Source organism: Triticum aestivum, chromosome 5A (genome assembly GCF_018294505.1).
Source record: "Triticum aestivum cultivar Chinese Spring chromosome 5A, IWGSC CS RefSeq v2.1, whole genome shotgun sequence".
Classification (NCBI taxonomy): domain Eukaryota; kingdom Viridiplantae; phylum Streptophyta; class Magnoliopsida; order Poales; family Poaceae; genus Triticum; species Triticum aestivum.
The window spans coordinates 475,382,624-475,397,600 of NC_057806.1; positions in this window are offsets into that span (position 1 = coordinate 475,382,624).

The following is a 14,977-nucleotide window of genomic DNA, read 5'->3' on the forward strand; positions in this document are numbered from 1 at the left end:
TGTTTTGGTCACCGGAAAGGTTTCGGTTGCTATCGGTAATGTACCGGGACCACCGGGAGGGTCCCGGGGGTCCACCAAGTGGGGCCACCAGCCCTGGAGGGCTGCATGGGCTAAGTGTGGGAGGGGACCAGCCCAGGTGGGCTGGTGCGCGCCCCCACAAGGGCCCAAGGCGCCTAGGGTTTAGGGAGGGGGCGCCTCCACCTTACTTGGGGGGCAAGTCTCCCCCTCTCCCCCCCTTGGCCGCCGCCCAGATGGGCTTTGGGGCTGCCGCACCCCTTGGGGTGGGAACCCTAGAGGGGGCGCAGCCCCCTCCCTCTCCCCTATATATAGTTGAGGTCTTTGGGGCTGCCAACACATGAGTTTTGACCTCTCCCTGGCGCAGCCCTACCTCTCTCCCTCCTCGTCTCTTGCGGTGCTTGGCGAAGCCCTGCTGGAGTACCACGCTCCTTCATCACCACCACGCCGTCATGCTGCTGCTGGATGGAGTCTTCCCCAACCTCTCCTTCTCCCCTTGCTGGATCAAGGCGTAGGAGACGTCACCGGGCTGTACGTGTGTTGAACACGGAGGTGCCGTCCATTCGGCACTAGGATCATCGGTGATTTGGATCACGACGAGTACGACTCCATCAACCCCGTTCACTTGAACGCTTCTGCTTAGCGATCTATCAGGGTAAGTAGATGCACTCTCCTTCCCTCGTTGCTAGATTACTCCATAGATTGATCTTGGTGATGCGTAGAAAATTTTGAATTTCTGCTATGTTCCCCTACATGAGCGCCCTGACTCGCCGGAGGAGGAGGCGGTGGAGGAGGCGGAGTGCCCTGACTTGCCGGAGGAGGAGGAGGAGGCGGAGGCATACAGTTCGGAAGGTTGATGAGCTCCTTCCGCCATAGGCATGGAGTCTTCAGAGCAGACCCCAGCCTAGTCTCCCCTTCACCGGTAGGGTGGTCAAGCTGGAGGTCCTCAAATCCCTCTGTTATTTCATCCACCATCACCCTATCATATCCTTCTGGAATCGGCCGGCAGTGAAAAGTTGCGCCGGGTTCAGTAGGATAAACAGAGCCAACAGCCGCCTTGACCTTCAAATTCATCCATTGCGTCATAAGGTGGCAATTTTGAGACTCCGTGATAGCATCCACGGGATAGCTGGCAGGAGCCGTCAAGGCATGATCCGGTTGTAGCAGCTCAGTGGAAGCCACGCTGCTTCTCCGCTGAGATGGCGGGGTAGCTTCGGGGGAAGCTTCGGCAGTATGTTTGCTGCGATTTGCTTCTCGTTCCTCTATCGCTTGTACCCTTGCTTGCAGCGCTTGCATTTGGGTCTGCTGCACTTTTTTCCTCCTCTCATGGGATTTGTAACCGCCTGCGTCCGGAAACCCAACCTTCCACGGAATGGATCCTGGCGTGCCTCGTGTCCGTCCAGGGTGCTCAGGATTCCCGAGGGCCATTGTGAGCTCGTCGTTCTCTCTGTCTGGAAAGAACGTCCCTTGCTGCGCTGCTTTGATATAGTGCTGAAGCTTCCTGACTGGTATGTCCATTTGATCGTTCGTCCAAATGCACTTCCCTGTTACAGGGTCCAAGGTTCCTCCAGCCCCGAAGAACCAAGTCAGGCAACGGTCTGGCCAGTTAATTGTCTCTGGTTCGATCCCTTTATCAACCAGATCATTCTCAGTCTTGGCCCACTTAGGCCGGAGGAGGCAAAAAGGCCTTTGCTGAAATTCATACAAAAAGGCAAATTATCCTATCCGGGACACCATTCCAAAATAACTTTGGAGGACTTCGTCATGCCCTGGTTACTTCCGGCTAATGATGAAGCCATGGATTTCTTCAATACTTTGACACTAGGAAACCTCTCTCGACCCCTCGGCGATCCTCGACCCCTCGAACCCTCGATGACCCTGGAACCCTCGACCCCTAGACGACCCTGGAACCCTCGACCCTCAATCCCTTGACCCTATAGAACCCTCGAAGAAAGGAATAGCTAGAGGAGAAGATCGAAGGAAAAAAAGAAGAAAAAAAAGAATAGCTATGGATTTCTATTTTCTCTTCTTCTCCACTATTCCTTTCTTCTTCTCCTCTTCTTTTTCTTCTTTTTTCTTCTTCTTATTTATTTCTCCTTTTCTTCCTCTCCTCTTGTTCTTTCTTTCCTCTTCTTATTTTCTTCTTTCCTATCCTTCTTTGCCTTCCTTTCTTAATATATTTTTTTGACCAAAGAACAGTAGGGTAAATCCCCTACTATGAGTCATTTTCATTTATAAAGAAATTGTCCAAATTACATAATCAAAAAGGTTGTTGAGGGGACAACCAAGAGAATACACTCTAGGGGGAAGAAATAAAAAAGATAATTGGAAAATTAAATATTATCTATCCAAGAGGACATGCCCTCTTTTAGAGTGGGTTTAGCCCTCAGCATGGTCATTTTGAAATATCTGACAAAGTCAATCTTGCAGTCATTTATTGAGCAAGGAATCCCTTCAAAGATCATCCCATTCCTTTGGTTCCATATGCTCCAGCAACCAAGTATCATGATTTCCATGAAGTGGTCAATTTTATATCTGTGTTTAGCATCAATAATCATATTGTTGATCTCCATATCTGAGTTCCATTCAAATCCAATGTTCCACCAGAATCCTTGACTAAATGGACAAGAGAATAGTAGACGGGTCCCGTCTTCATTGTCTTCACTGTTGCATAGAACACATACAGTGGAATCTAGGTGCATGCCTTTTCTGGTCAAAAGGTCACATGTATTTATCCTGTCATTTAGCATGAGCCAACAGAAAAATTTATGTCTTGGAAGACAACATGATTTCCATATCCATTTAAATGTGTCAGCAGCATCTACACCATTCATAAGGTATCCATAGATCTTTTTTGTAATATTCTTATTGTTACCCCAATTGAAAGTCCATATGTCTTTGTCATCTGTATTTCTGATATTGTTTAATTCCCCTGATAGAGAGTGGAGTTGCTGATGAGCTTGAATGAAGAGTGGAAGTTGGAACAGACTATAAATATTATCCAGTTCCTTGGCTTCTTTGATTGATATGCTTTCCTTTAGATTGAAAGAGTGAAGCTCAGGGAATTTGATCTTCCTAATATCCCCATTCCATATGTCATCCCATAGTAACTTAGTGCAACCAGATTTGATGTCACAAGTAGTCATTTCCCTGAAGTAGTCGTACATCTTCATGCAATCTTTCCACCAAAAGGATCCTTTGCTTCTGTTGTAATGAGGGACCTCTTTGTTGTGATAGTGAGCTTCCCAGATTAGCTTTACCCATGGGACATCCACTTTGTTATAGAATTTGAACAGGTGCTTTATGAGTAGAGCTTTATTTTGTTCTCTCAGATTCAACACCCCTAGACCTCCTTACTGTTTGGGCTTGCATATCATCTCCCAGCTGGCCAGGCATTTACCACCTTTATTGATTTCATTTCCATACCAAAGAAAATTTCTGCTTGATTTATCCACATGGTCCAAAATGGTGACATGGACTTTAAGAGAGCACATAGCAAATATAGGCATAGATGCAACAACAGAATTAATACAAGTGAGTCTCCCTGAATGGTTCATGAACCTGGCAATCCCTGATAATCTCTTATCAATTCCGGATATAACTGGAATTAGATCATGAACAGATGGCTTAGTGGTGCCCACAGGTAGTCCTAGGTATGTGAAAGGAAGACTTTCAACTTTACAGCCAAAAGAGCTTGCAAGATTGTTGACTGATTGTTGATCCATATTTATTGGAATCATGGATGATTTACTGTAGTTAACAAATAGCCCAGTGGACATACTGAATAGGTTTAGCAGGTATTTGAGATGGCTGAGTTGTTCTGCATCAGCAGGCATGATCAATAGAGTATCATCAGCATATTGAATAATAGGGTAGTCAAGGCCATAAGCCTGACTTGTGGGTAGAGTGATTTCCCCATTTGCCCAAGCAACATTAATAATAGTCTGGAGAAGGTCAGCGGCAATGATATATAGTAGTGGAGAGTGGGGATCTCCTTGTCTGACTCCTTTTTTGCATATAAATTTTTTTCCCAGCAACACCATTTAATAGGACAGATGTTGATGCAATGTTGAGTATATTGGTTACCCATTTTATCCATCTTGGACCAAAACCCTTAGCTTTCAACATAGCAGTAATAGCATTATATTCAATCTTATCAAAAGCTTTCTGAAAATCAAGTTTGAGAATGATGATAGGTTTTCAAGACTGATGGCATAGATGATGTATTCGAATGCAAATCCCAAGCAGTCCTGAATATTTCTCCCTTTTATGAAACCATATTGATTCTGATGAATGACAGAGGTAATGATTTTCTGAGCTCTGTTGGCCATAAGTTTCGTGATGATTTTAAGAGGAAGGCTGACCAGGGAAATGGGTCTGAAGTCATTCATGCCAATAGGATTAGTAATCTTTGGGATGAGAGTAATAAAAGCTGTATTAATTCTCTGAATATCAATGTATCCCTCAAAAAAATCCCAGATCATAGTGTAAATGTCACAACCCTAGAACTGCTTGTATTTAGTTGCATCAGTGAGCATCATGCATCCTGTTATTTTCAAGAAACTGGAAGTGGGGACATGTGAAAGCCTCAGAAATCATTTCTGAAAATGACCAAGATAAAAATTGCTTCAAATAAGTCCAAGAAAATGTTCCTGTGAATCTCTGGAAATATTGGCAAGGGATAAATTTCAAACCAATATTTTTGGAATCTCAGAAAACAATTATTTTGGGCCTTTGAATTAATCCAATAAATATTTGAATTGGATCTATATTTATTATATAATAAATATATGTTCAATAATTCTGAAAATTGTTGTGTGCATTTGGATAAGTCTATTTAGTTCACACAATTATTTTTATGAATTTTGAAATTGATTTGGTCTTAGAACTAAATCAAAAACAAACTTGCAAATTAGAAAACAGAACAAATTAGAAATTAGAGAGAGAGTACCTGGGCCACTTACCTGGCCTTACCTGTAGCCATCCCATTAGGCAGCCCAGCCCACCAGGCAGCCGTGCCATCTTCAACCTCTGCCAGTAGGCAGAGGCGATGATGCACGCGCTCGCTGGGAGGCCTCCAAGGCCCCCAAGGCCACTGCCATGTGGGCCCCAGTGCATGTTTAGGTTAGATCATTTTTCTATTAGATTAGTGATAACCCTGTGGCCCACGTGTTGGCGTTGACTTTGACCTAGTCAGCGTTGACTGGACCCACCTGTCTATGGGACTAACCAGTGTGAGTCACTGACCAGTGGACCCCACTAGTCAGGTTTGACCTGGCCAGTCACAGTTGACTTGCTGACGTCATAGTGACATCTTGCTGACGCAGTTAATCGTTTTCTGGATTAAAAATAATTCTGAAAATTCTAGAAATTAGTATAAACTTCTAAAATTCATAGAAATTCAACCATAACTCCAAATGAAATAAATTATATATGAAAAATTATCAGAAAAATTCAAGGAATCCATCTGTACCATTTTCATGCATGTTAGAACAACTTAAGGCCACTGTTCAGGATAAATCAAATGAATGGTATTTAAATAACCACATGTGGAGTCTGAATTTGAACTTTGGGTTCAAACCAACTTCATTTAATTGTGTTGCTAGTTGCATTAGCTCAATCAACAACATATTGCCATGTCATTATCATGCATCATGTTGTGCATTGCATTGATTGTGTTCCTTCTCTGTTGCCGGTGGTTGTCCCCTCTCGATAGACGTTGTACCGACGCTGTGATCGTTGACACTGATGAAGACCCAATGATATCTTCAGAAGTGCCAGGCAAGCACAACCCCCTTGTTCATTCTGATACAAGCCCACTCTCTCGCTCTTGCTCTCTTTTACTGCATTAGGACGACAACGATCATCTGCTACTTGTTGCGATAGTTGAACCCCTTATCCTCTGCATGACCTGTCATTGCCACAGTAAATAGATGAAACCCACTAGCATGAGTAGGAGTTGTTTGAGCCCTGATGTGCCTACTCATTCATGCTTGTTTGTCATGCCTGCTACTGCTTAGAGTTGAGTTAGGTCTGATTCATCGGGAATGAATTGGAATGTGGTGAACATGTCCTACTGTTGAGAGCTAAGTGTGTGAACACGATTTGGTAAAGGTAGCGATGAGAGGCCATGTAGGAGTACATGGTGGGTTATCTCATTGCAGCCGTCCTTAGGAACTGAGTTCTGTGTTTGTGATCCATGAACAGTTACTACCACACATTGGGTTCCGGTAACTCGACCCCTCTCGACTTATTAATCAACTTGATCTCTGTCCAGGAGTTGCAACTAGTTTCTGGTGTTTGTAGGTAGTGTTAGTAGTCTACCAAGTGGCACCCGGTACAGGTGGGCTTGGGACAGACTAGGCACAGTGGCACGGTGTACCAAGTGGCACCCGGATGGTGGGCTTGGGAACCCTGCTCACATCATTTGGGGCCGTGAGCGACACCCCGGCCGGATCTCCTTGCGGATGGAACCCGAATAGGCGATAAACCTGGACTAGAGACTTGTTGGTTAGTCAGGTCGTGGCCGACTCCCTCGCCCGGCTTCCGCTTGAAGGTTGCCGAGGTACTTGATGTGTACAGGGCGATAAGTGGCGAGAGCGTGTGTGAAGAAGTACACCCCTGCAGGGTTATCATTATCTATTCGAATAGCCGGATTCCTCGGATATGGAAACTTGGACCCCTTGCATAGTTCATAGACAAGTGAAAGTGGATACTCTAAAATGCGCAAGATAAGCATGAGTGCTATGAATGGCCTTCTCGTAGGGAGACGGGAGCGGATCCATAGTGGTGTATTGGTATGGTGAATTTGTGGACTCGTGTGCGCCACCTCAAAGAGTTACTTGTAGTCGTAGTTTAGGACAGCCACTGAGTCAAAGCTGGCTTGCTGCAGTTAAACTCCACCACCCCCTTTGTTGATACCGATGCATATGTAGTTAGTTCTGATGTAAGTCTTGCTGGGTACATTTGTACTCACGTTTGCTTAATTTATGTTTTTGCAGAGAGACGACAGTCTCGCTAGTAGTTCCATGTGGACTTCGACGTTTAGCTTGATACCTCAGCTACGATCTTGTGCCCTCGGCAGGATCTTGTAGATAGTCAGGCTTCTGAGCCTTCTTCCTTTGTAGTTGTCTGTACTCAGACAAGTTAAGCTTCCGCGTGTGTTTGACTTGTATGCTCTGAATGTTGGGTCATGAGACCCTTGTTTGTAATATCTCGCTCCTCGGAGCCTAATGAATAAATACTTGAGTCGTAGAGTCTTGTTGTGATGCCATGTTGTATGTACTCATATCGGGCATATTGTGTGTATGATTGAGATGCTTGGTATGAGTGGGATCCGACAATCTAGTTGTTTATCCTTGGCAGCCTATCATATGGGGAAATGTAGTCTAGTGCTTTCTGAGCGATAGTAGTCCGCTACAGCCCGGTTCACCGGAGTCCTGCTAGCCCAGCACTATTGCTCAGGACACTTGACTGGCCGACATGTGTTTCACTTCGTTCATGTGTCTGTCCCTTCGGGGAAATGTCACGCGGTGACATCCGGAGTCCTGCCTAGCCTGCTACAACCCGGGTTACCGGAGTCCTGTTAGCCCAGTGCTACAGCCCGGATTCACACGCTGTTGACCGACATGCTCGAGGTTGATTCATGTATGCCTGTCCCCATGGGTTAGTGCCACTTTGGGTTCATGACTAGCCATGTTGGCCCGGGTTCTTTGTCATATGGATGCTAGCGACACTATCATATACGTGAGCCAAAAGGCGCAAACGGTCCCGAGCCAGGTAAGGTGGCACCCGTGGGAATACCATGCGTGAGGCCGCAAAGTGATATGATGTGTTACATGCTAGATCGGTGTGACTTAGGATCGGGGTCCTGACAGTAAATATCTTGTTTGATAATATCCCAACATTTCTTCAGAAATAAGCCATTAAAAACCATCAGGCCCTGGAGCTCTGTCAGAGTGGATATCTTTAATAACCTGGTCAATTTCATCCATGGTAAAAGGTGCCTCAAGTTGAGATAAATCTTTAGGTTGAATAAGTTCCTCAAGGTTGAATAACATAGGGGGGTTGATAGATTTTCCCAATCTATCTTTGTAGGACTTCCAAATAATGGCAGCCTTGTGATCATGATTTTGGAAAGGAGTCCCATCTTCATCTTGCAAAGAAGTTATGATATTCTTCCTGTAGCTTTGGGTAGCCATGGCATGAAAAAATTCAGTATTTTCATCATCAAGCTGAATACTCCTCATCTTAAACCTGGATTTCCAATATATCCTTTTTACTTCCAGTAACTTGGCTATGTGATTCTTGATAATAGTTCTGAATTTTGGTTCAATAGTGCTCAGATTCCTTTGATCCTCAATGCCATCAATCATAGATAGAACATAGTTGCAAGCAGAAATATTGGTATTAAGTTTTGAGAGATTTTTGCTCCACTTTTTTAAACCCATTCTAAGGCATTTGAACCTGGCTGCAGTATCCTTGGCAGAATTTGTCAGTTGTTGATTTCTGTTCCAACACTGAATAACAGTCTCATAGAACCCATCAAATTCAAGCCAATAATTCTCAAATCTGAATATAGAGGATTTTGGAATATCACTGCCTATCTGGATATGAATAGGAATATGATCTGATGTGACTCTAGCAAGAGGGTGTGCTAAAGTATTTGGGAAGGTCAGGGTCCAGTTGGCAGAAGTAAAAATCCAGTCAAGCTTTTCCAGAAGTGGTGAGTCCTGCATGTTAGACCAAGTGAAATTCCTACCATTGATAGGTATTTCTACAAGATCCTGTTGTTGAATTAGGCTGTTAAATAAAAGCATATTATTAGTGTCTCCTCCTGGTCTGTTTCTATCAAGTGGGCTCCTTATTAAATTGAAATCCCCCATTAAAATCCAATGATCCATTTGAGAAGCATCTATATTGTTCAACCAATCAAAAAATTCAGTTCTGTCATCATTTTGGCAAGGTCCATAAATATTGCTGATGAAGAAAATGTTCCCAGATAAGTTGCATGTTAATCTCACAGTGATTTGATATGTACTTTGACTGACTACAGTACCAGTAAAGAGTCTGCCATTCCATATAGTGATAATTCCTCCTGATAGGCCAATAGATGCAGTATATGCAAATTGATTGAATCTTCTAGGCAAAAAATTTCTGAGGTAAGATTGGTCAAAATAATCTCGCTTAGTTTCTTGCAAGCAAATAATGCCACAGTTGCTTTCTTCGATTTTCGCTCTAACATCATCCCATCTAATCTGGGAGTTAATTCCCCTGACATTCCAATTTAGAATGTTCCAGTTTCTATTCATTGATCAGATTAGTATGACAGTGCTTATATTGGATAGACTTAATCATATCCAGAGAAACAGGATAACAATCATAGGATGTGATGAAATAAGGTAGCCATGTGATCTGATAATCCAAACTGCTCAGAAACATCTGACACATACTTAATTGACCATTCAGACCTCTTAAATAAAAATATAAATAGTGCATGATGTTCCACTCACAAGCATATAATATGGAGTTTAACTCCTTACAACCCAAATACTTAATAAAAACTGATAAAATAGTCCAAGAGCAGATAAAGAAAACACACTCTCTACAAACTTCCTTTCTTAATATCACTTAGCAAATGCACTAACCTAAAATGCAACAAACATAAAATGCACTAAATCGATCAACTAACCTAAAATCAGTGATAAAATGCACTAACCTAAAATCGATATCTACTAACAACTTAAAAAAATTAATACATATATGAAAAAATGCATATATGAAAAAAACATCATCATATCATCAACAGAAAAAATAGTATTTTTTCTAAAAATCTATCTTTTCAGCACATACATATACTCATACATCATCATATACTCATACATATACTCATACATATACATATAATCTGCAGGAAAAAAACAAATACGTGTTTGCAAAAAAGGGGGAAGAGGGGGGCGGTGCCGGCCCAGACCACAGCGAGGCAGAGGTGACGGCGGCGCGGGGCAGCTGGGGCGCGGCGAGGCAGAGGCGACGGCAAGGCAGAGGCGGGGCGGCCACGGCGTCGAGGCGCGACGCGGGGAGGCGACGGCGTCGGGGCGGCGCGGAGAGACCGCGACGGTGCGGGGTGGCGCGCGGCGACGGCGTCAGGCGGGCGCGGGGTGGCGACGGCGACGGGGCGGCGCGGGACGGCGTCGGAGGCAAGGCGACGACGGCGACGGCGAGGCGCAGAGGGGCAGCCTGGCGGCGGCGTCGGGGCGCAATGGAAGAACTGAACGAAATTTTTCACAAGTCTTGCTTATATAGACGGCGCATTGGTCACGGTTGGTGCTACGAACCGTGACCAATGCCCCCCTTTAGTCCCGGTTGGTGCCACCAACCGGGACCAAATGCCTTGTGTTGCCCCGCGCCCAAATGTTTAGTCCCACCTCGCTAGTTGAGAGGGAGCCACACCTGTTTATAAGGTGCGGTGCGCCTTCCCTCTCGAGCTCCTCTCTAAAGCAGGCTTTCGGGCCTAACCGTGCAATGTGTGCCTGTGGGCCTACTGGGCCTCCTGTGGGCCTGAATCCTGGCCCATGGTAGGGTTTCTAGTCGTATTCAGGCCGTGGGTGCCCAGTAGGTGGCACTTTTTTTGTTTTTTTGTTTCTACTTACAACAAAATACTTATTGTTGCTATATTTAATTTTTTTCTAGTTTTTTTGTTTTGTTTTCTGCATTATTTATTTTATTTTGTTTTTTGCTTTATTTTTTAATTCTTTTTCGCTTTTAATTTTAGAAAAATTATAAACTTTCTGTTAGTGCCATTAGTTTTCAAATTTGAAAACACTTTTTTTTTGTTTTTTTGTTTTCTTTGTTGCTTTATTTATTTTATTTTGTTTCTACTTACAACAAAATACTTATTGTTGCTATTTTCATTTTTTCCATTTTTTTTGTTTTGTTTTCTCTATTATTTATTTTCTTTTGTTTTTTTGCTTTATTTTTAATTCTTTTTGCTTTTAGGTCAGGAAAATTATAAACTTTCTGTTGCTTTATTGATTTTATTTTGTTTCTGCTTACAACAAAATACTTATTGTTGTTATTTTTTTTCCAGTTTTTTGTTTTGTTTTCTGCATTATTTATTTTCTTTTGTTTTTTTGCTTTAATTTTTAATTCTGTTTGCTTTTAGGTTAGCAAAATTATAAACTTTCTGTTAGTGCCATTAGTTTTAGAAAAATTATAAACTTTCTGTTAGTGCCATTAGTTTTCAAATTTGAATAGTTAAAATTTGAATTCTTTGAAAATTGTTTGAATCACAAGTTTGTGATTAACTTACTAAAAAAATGAGAATAGATGCGCTTATAGAGAAAATTCAACCTAAATTCCTAGTAAATTTCTATGAATTTCAGAGAAATTCACTATGAATTTAGGTTAAACTTTTCTCTATTAGGGCATCTATTTTCACTTTGAGAGGAGCTCAACAAGGCAGAGAGGGAAGGGCTTATAAACCGGTGTGAGCCCCCTTCGGTTGGCGAGGTGGGACTAAACTCTGCCCGCAACGAGGACCAACCCTTTAGTCCCGGTTTGTGGCACAAACCGGGACTAATGGTCATGGGCCAGGGGCGAGGAGCAAAATTATAAACTTTCTGTTAGTGCCATTAGTTTTAGAAAGTTGAAAGTTGAAAGTTGGCATGGGCCAGGGACTAATGGTCATGGTATTACGAGGGCCGAACCATAAGACATGAAAGCATTTCAAATGAACTCTGAAAAAGTTGAAAGTTGGCATGGTATCATAATTTCACCCACATAGCATGTGCATGTACAAAATGGACAATGGTAGCATGTTCGTGTGTTACAAAGTTGGCATGGTATCATCATAATAGTTGCGGGAGAAAGTCTTCACTTTTTCTTCGCTTGTGTCATTTGCTTATTGCGCCGTAACCATGGATAATCTTCATTGTTTATCAGGATGCTTGGGTCAGCCTTGACATTGAAGGGAGGAATTTCATGAAACTTTTCATAATCTTCAGACATGTCTGTCTTGCCGTCCACTCCCAGGATGTCCCTTTTTCCTGAAAGAACTATGTGGCGCTTTGGCTCATCGTATGATGTATTCGCTTCCTTATTTTTTCTTTTTCTCGGTTTGGTAGACATGTCTTTCACATAGATAACCTGTGCCACATCATTGGCTAGGACGAACGGTTCGTCAGTGTACCCAAGATTTTTCAGATCCACTGTTGTCATTCCGTACTGTGGGTCTACCTGTACCCCGCCGCCTAACAGATTGACCCATTTGCACTTAAACAAAGGGACCTTAAAATCAGGTCCGTAGTCAAGTTCCCATATGTCCACTATGTAACCATAATATGTGTCCTTTCCGCTCTCGGTTGCTGCATCAAAGCGGACACCGCTGTTTTGGTTGGTGCTCTTTTGATCTTGGGCGATCGTGTAAAATGTATTCCCATTTATCTCGTATCCTTTGTAAGTCAATACAGTCAAAGATGGTCCCCTGGACAACAAGTACAACTCATCACAAACAGTGTTGTCACCTCTGAGACATGTTTCCAACCAACTGCTGAAAGTCCTGATGTGTTCACATGTAATCCAGTCGTCGCACTGCTCCGGGTGTTTGGAGCGCAGACTGTTCTTGTGTTCATCGACATACGGGGTCACCAAGGTAGAGTTCTATAGAACTGTGTAGTTTGCTTGAGACCAAGAATATCCGTCCCTGCATATTATTGAGTCTCTTCCAAGAGTGCCTTTTCCAGTCAGTCTCCCCTCATACCGCGATTTAGGGAGACCTATCTTCTTAAGGCCAGGAATGAAGTCAACACAAAACCCGATAACATCCTCTGTTTGATGGCCCATGGAGATGCTTCCTTCTGGCCTAGCACGGTTACGGACATATTTCTTTAGGACTCCCATGAACCTCTCAAAGGGGAACATATTGTGTAGAAATACGGGCCCCAGGATGACAATCTCGTCGACTAGATGAACTAGGACGTGCGTCATGATATTGAAGAAGGATGGTGGGAACACCAGCTCGAAACTGACAAGACATTGCGCCACATCACTCCTTAGCCTTGGTACGATTTCTGGATCGATCACCTTCTGAGAGATTGCATTGAGGAATGCACATAGCTTCACAATGGCTAATCGGACGTTTTCCGGTAGAAGCCCCCTCAATGCAACCGGAAGCAGTTGCGTCATAATCACGTGGCAGTCATGAGACTTTAGGTTCTGAAACTTTTTCTCTGGCATATTTATTATTCCCTTTATATTCGACGAGAAGCCAGTCGTGACCTTCATACTGAGCAGGCATTCAAAGAAGATTTCTTTCTCTTCTTTCGTAAGAGCGTAGCTGGCAGGACCTTTATACTGCTTCGGAGGCATGCCGTCTTTTTCGTGCAAACGTTGCAGGTCCTCCCGTGCCTCAGGTGTATCTTTTGTCTTCCCATACACGCCCAAGAAGCCTAGCAGGTTCACGCAAAGGTTCTTCGTCACGTGCATCACGTCGATTGAGGAGCGGACCTCTAGGTCTTTCCAGTAGGGTAGGTCCCAAAATATAGATTTCTTCTTCCACATGGGTGCGTGTCCCTCAGCGTCATTCGGAACAGCTAGTCCACCGGGACCCTTTCCAAAGATTACGTAGTGTAAATCATTGACCATAGCAAGCACGTGATCACCGGTGCGCATGGCGGGCTTCTTCCGGTGATCTGCCTCGCCTTTGAAATGCTTGCCTTTCTTTCGACATTGATGGTTGGTCGGAAGAAATCGACGATGGCCCAGGTACACATTCTTCCTGCATTTGTCCAGGTATATACTTTCAGTGTCATCTAAACAGTGCGTGCATGCGTGGTATCCTTTGTTTGTCTGTCCTGAAAGGTTACTGAGAGCGGGCCAATCGTTGATGGTCACGAACAGCAATGCCTTAAGGTTAAATTCCTCCTGTCTGTGCTCATCCCACGTACGTACACCGTTTCCATTCCACAGCTGTAAAAGTTCTTCAACTAATGGCCTTAGGTACACATCAATTTCGTTGCCGGGTTGCTTAGGGCCTTGGATGAGAACTGGCATCATAATGAACTTCCGCTTCATGCACATCCAAGGAGGAAGGTTATACATACATAGAGTCACGGGCCAGGTGCTGTGATTGCTGCTCTGCTCCCCGAAAGGATTAATGCCATCCGCGCTTAAAGCAAACCATACATTCCTTGGGTCCTTTGCAAACTCATCCCAGTACTTTCTCTCGATTTTTCTCCACTGCGACCCGTCAGCGGGTGCTCTCAACTTCCCATCTTTCTTTCGGTTCTCACTGTGCCATCGCATCAACTTGGCATGCTCTTCGTTTCTGAACAGACGTTTCAACCGTGGTATTATAGGAGCATACCACATCACCTTCGCAGGAACCCTCTTCCTGGGGGGCTCGCCGTCAACATCACCAGGGTCATCTCGTCTGATCTTATACCGCAATGCACCGCATACCGGGCATGCGTTCAGATCCTTGTATGCACCGCGGTAGAGGATGCAGTCATTAGGGCATGCATGTATCTTCTCCACCTCCAATCCTAGAGGGCATACGACCTTCTTTGCTGCGTATGTACTGTCGGGCAATTCGTTATCCTTTGGAAGCTTCTTCTTCAATATTTTCAGTAGCTTCTCAAATCCTTTGTCAGCCACAGCATTCTCTGCCTTCCACTGCAGCAATTCCAGTACGGTACCGAGCTTTGTGTTGCCATCTTCGCAATTGGGGTATAACCCTTTTTTGTGATCCTCTAACATGCGATCGAACTTCAGCTTCTCCTTTTGACTTTCGCATTGCGTCCTTGCATCGACAATGACCCGGCGGAGATCATCATCATCGGGCACATCGTCTGGTTCCTCTTGATCTTCAGCAGCTTCACCCGTTGCAGCATCATTGGGCACATCGTCTGGTTCCTCTTGATCTTCACCAGCTCCCCCCGTTGCAGCATCACCGTATTCAGGG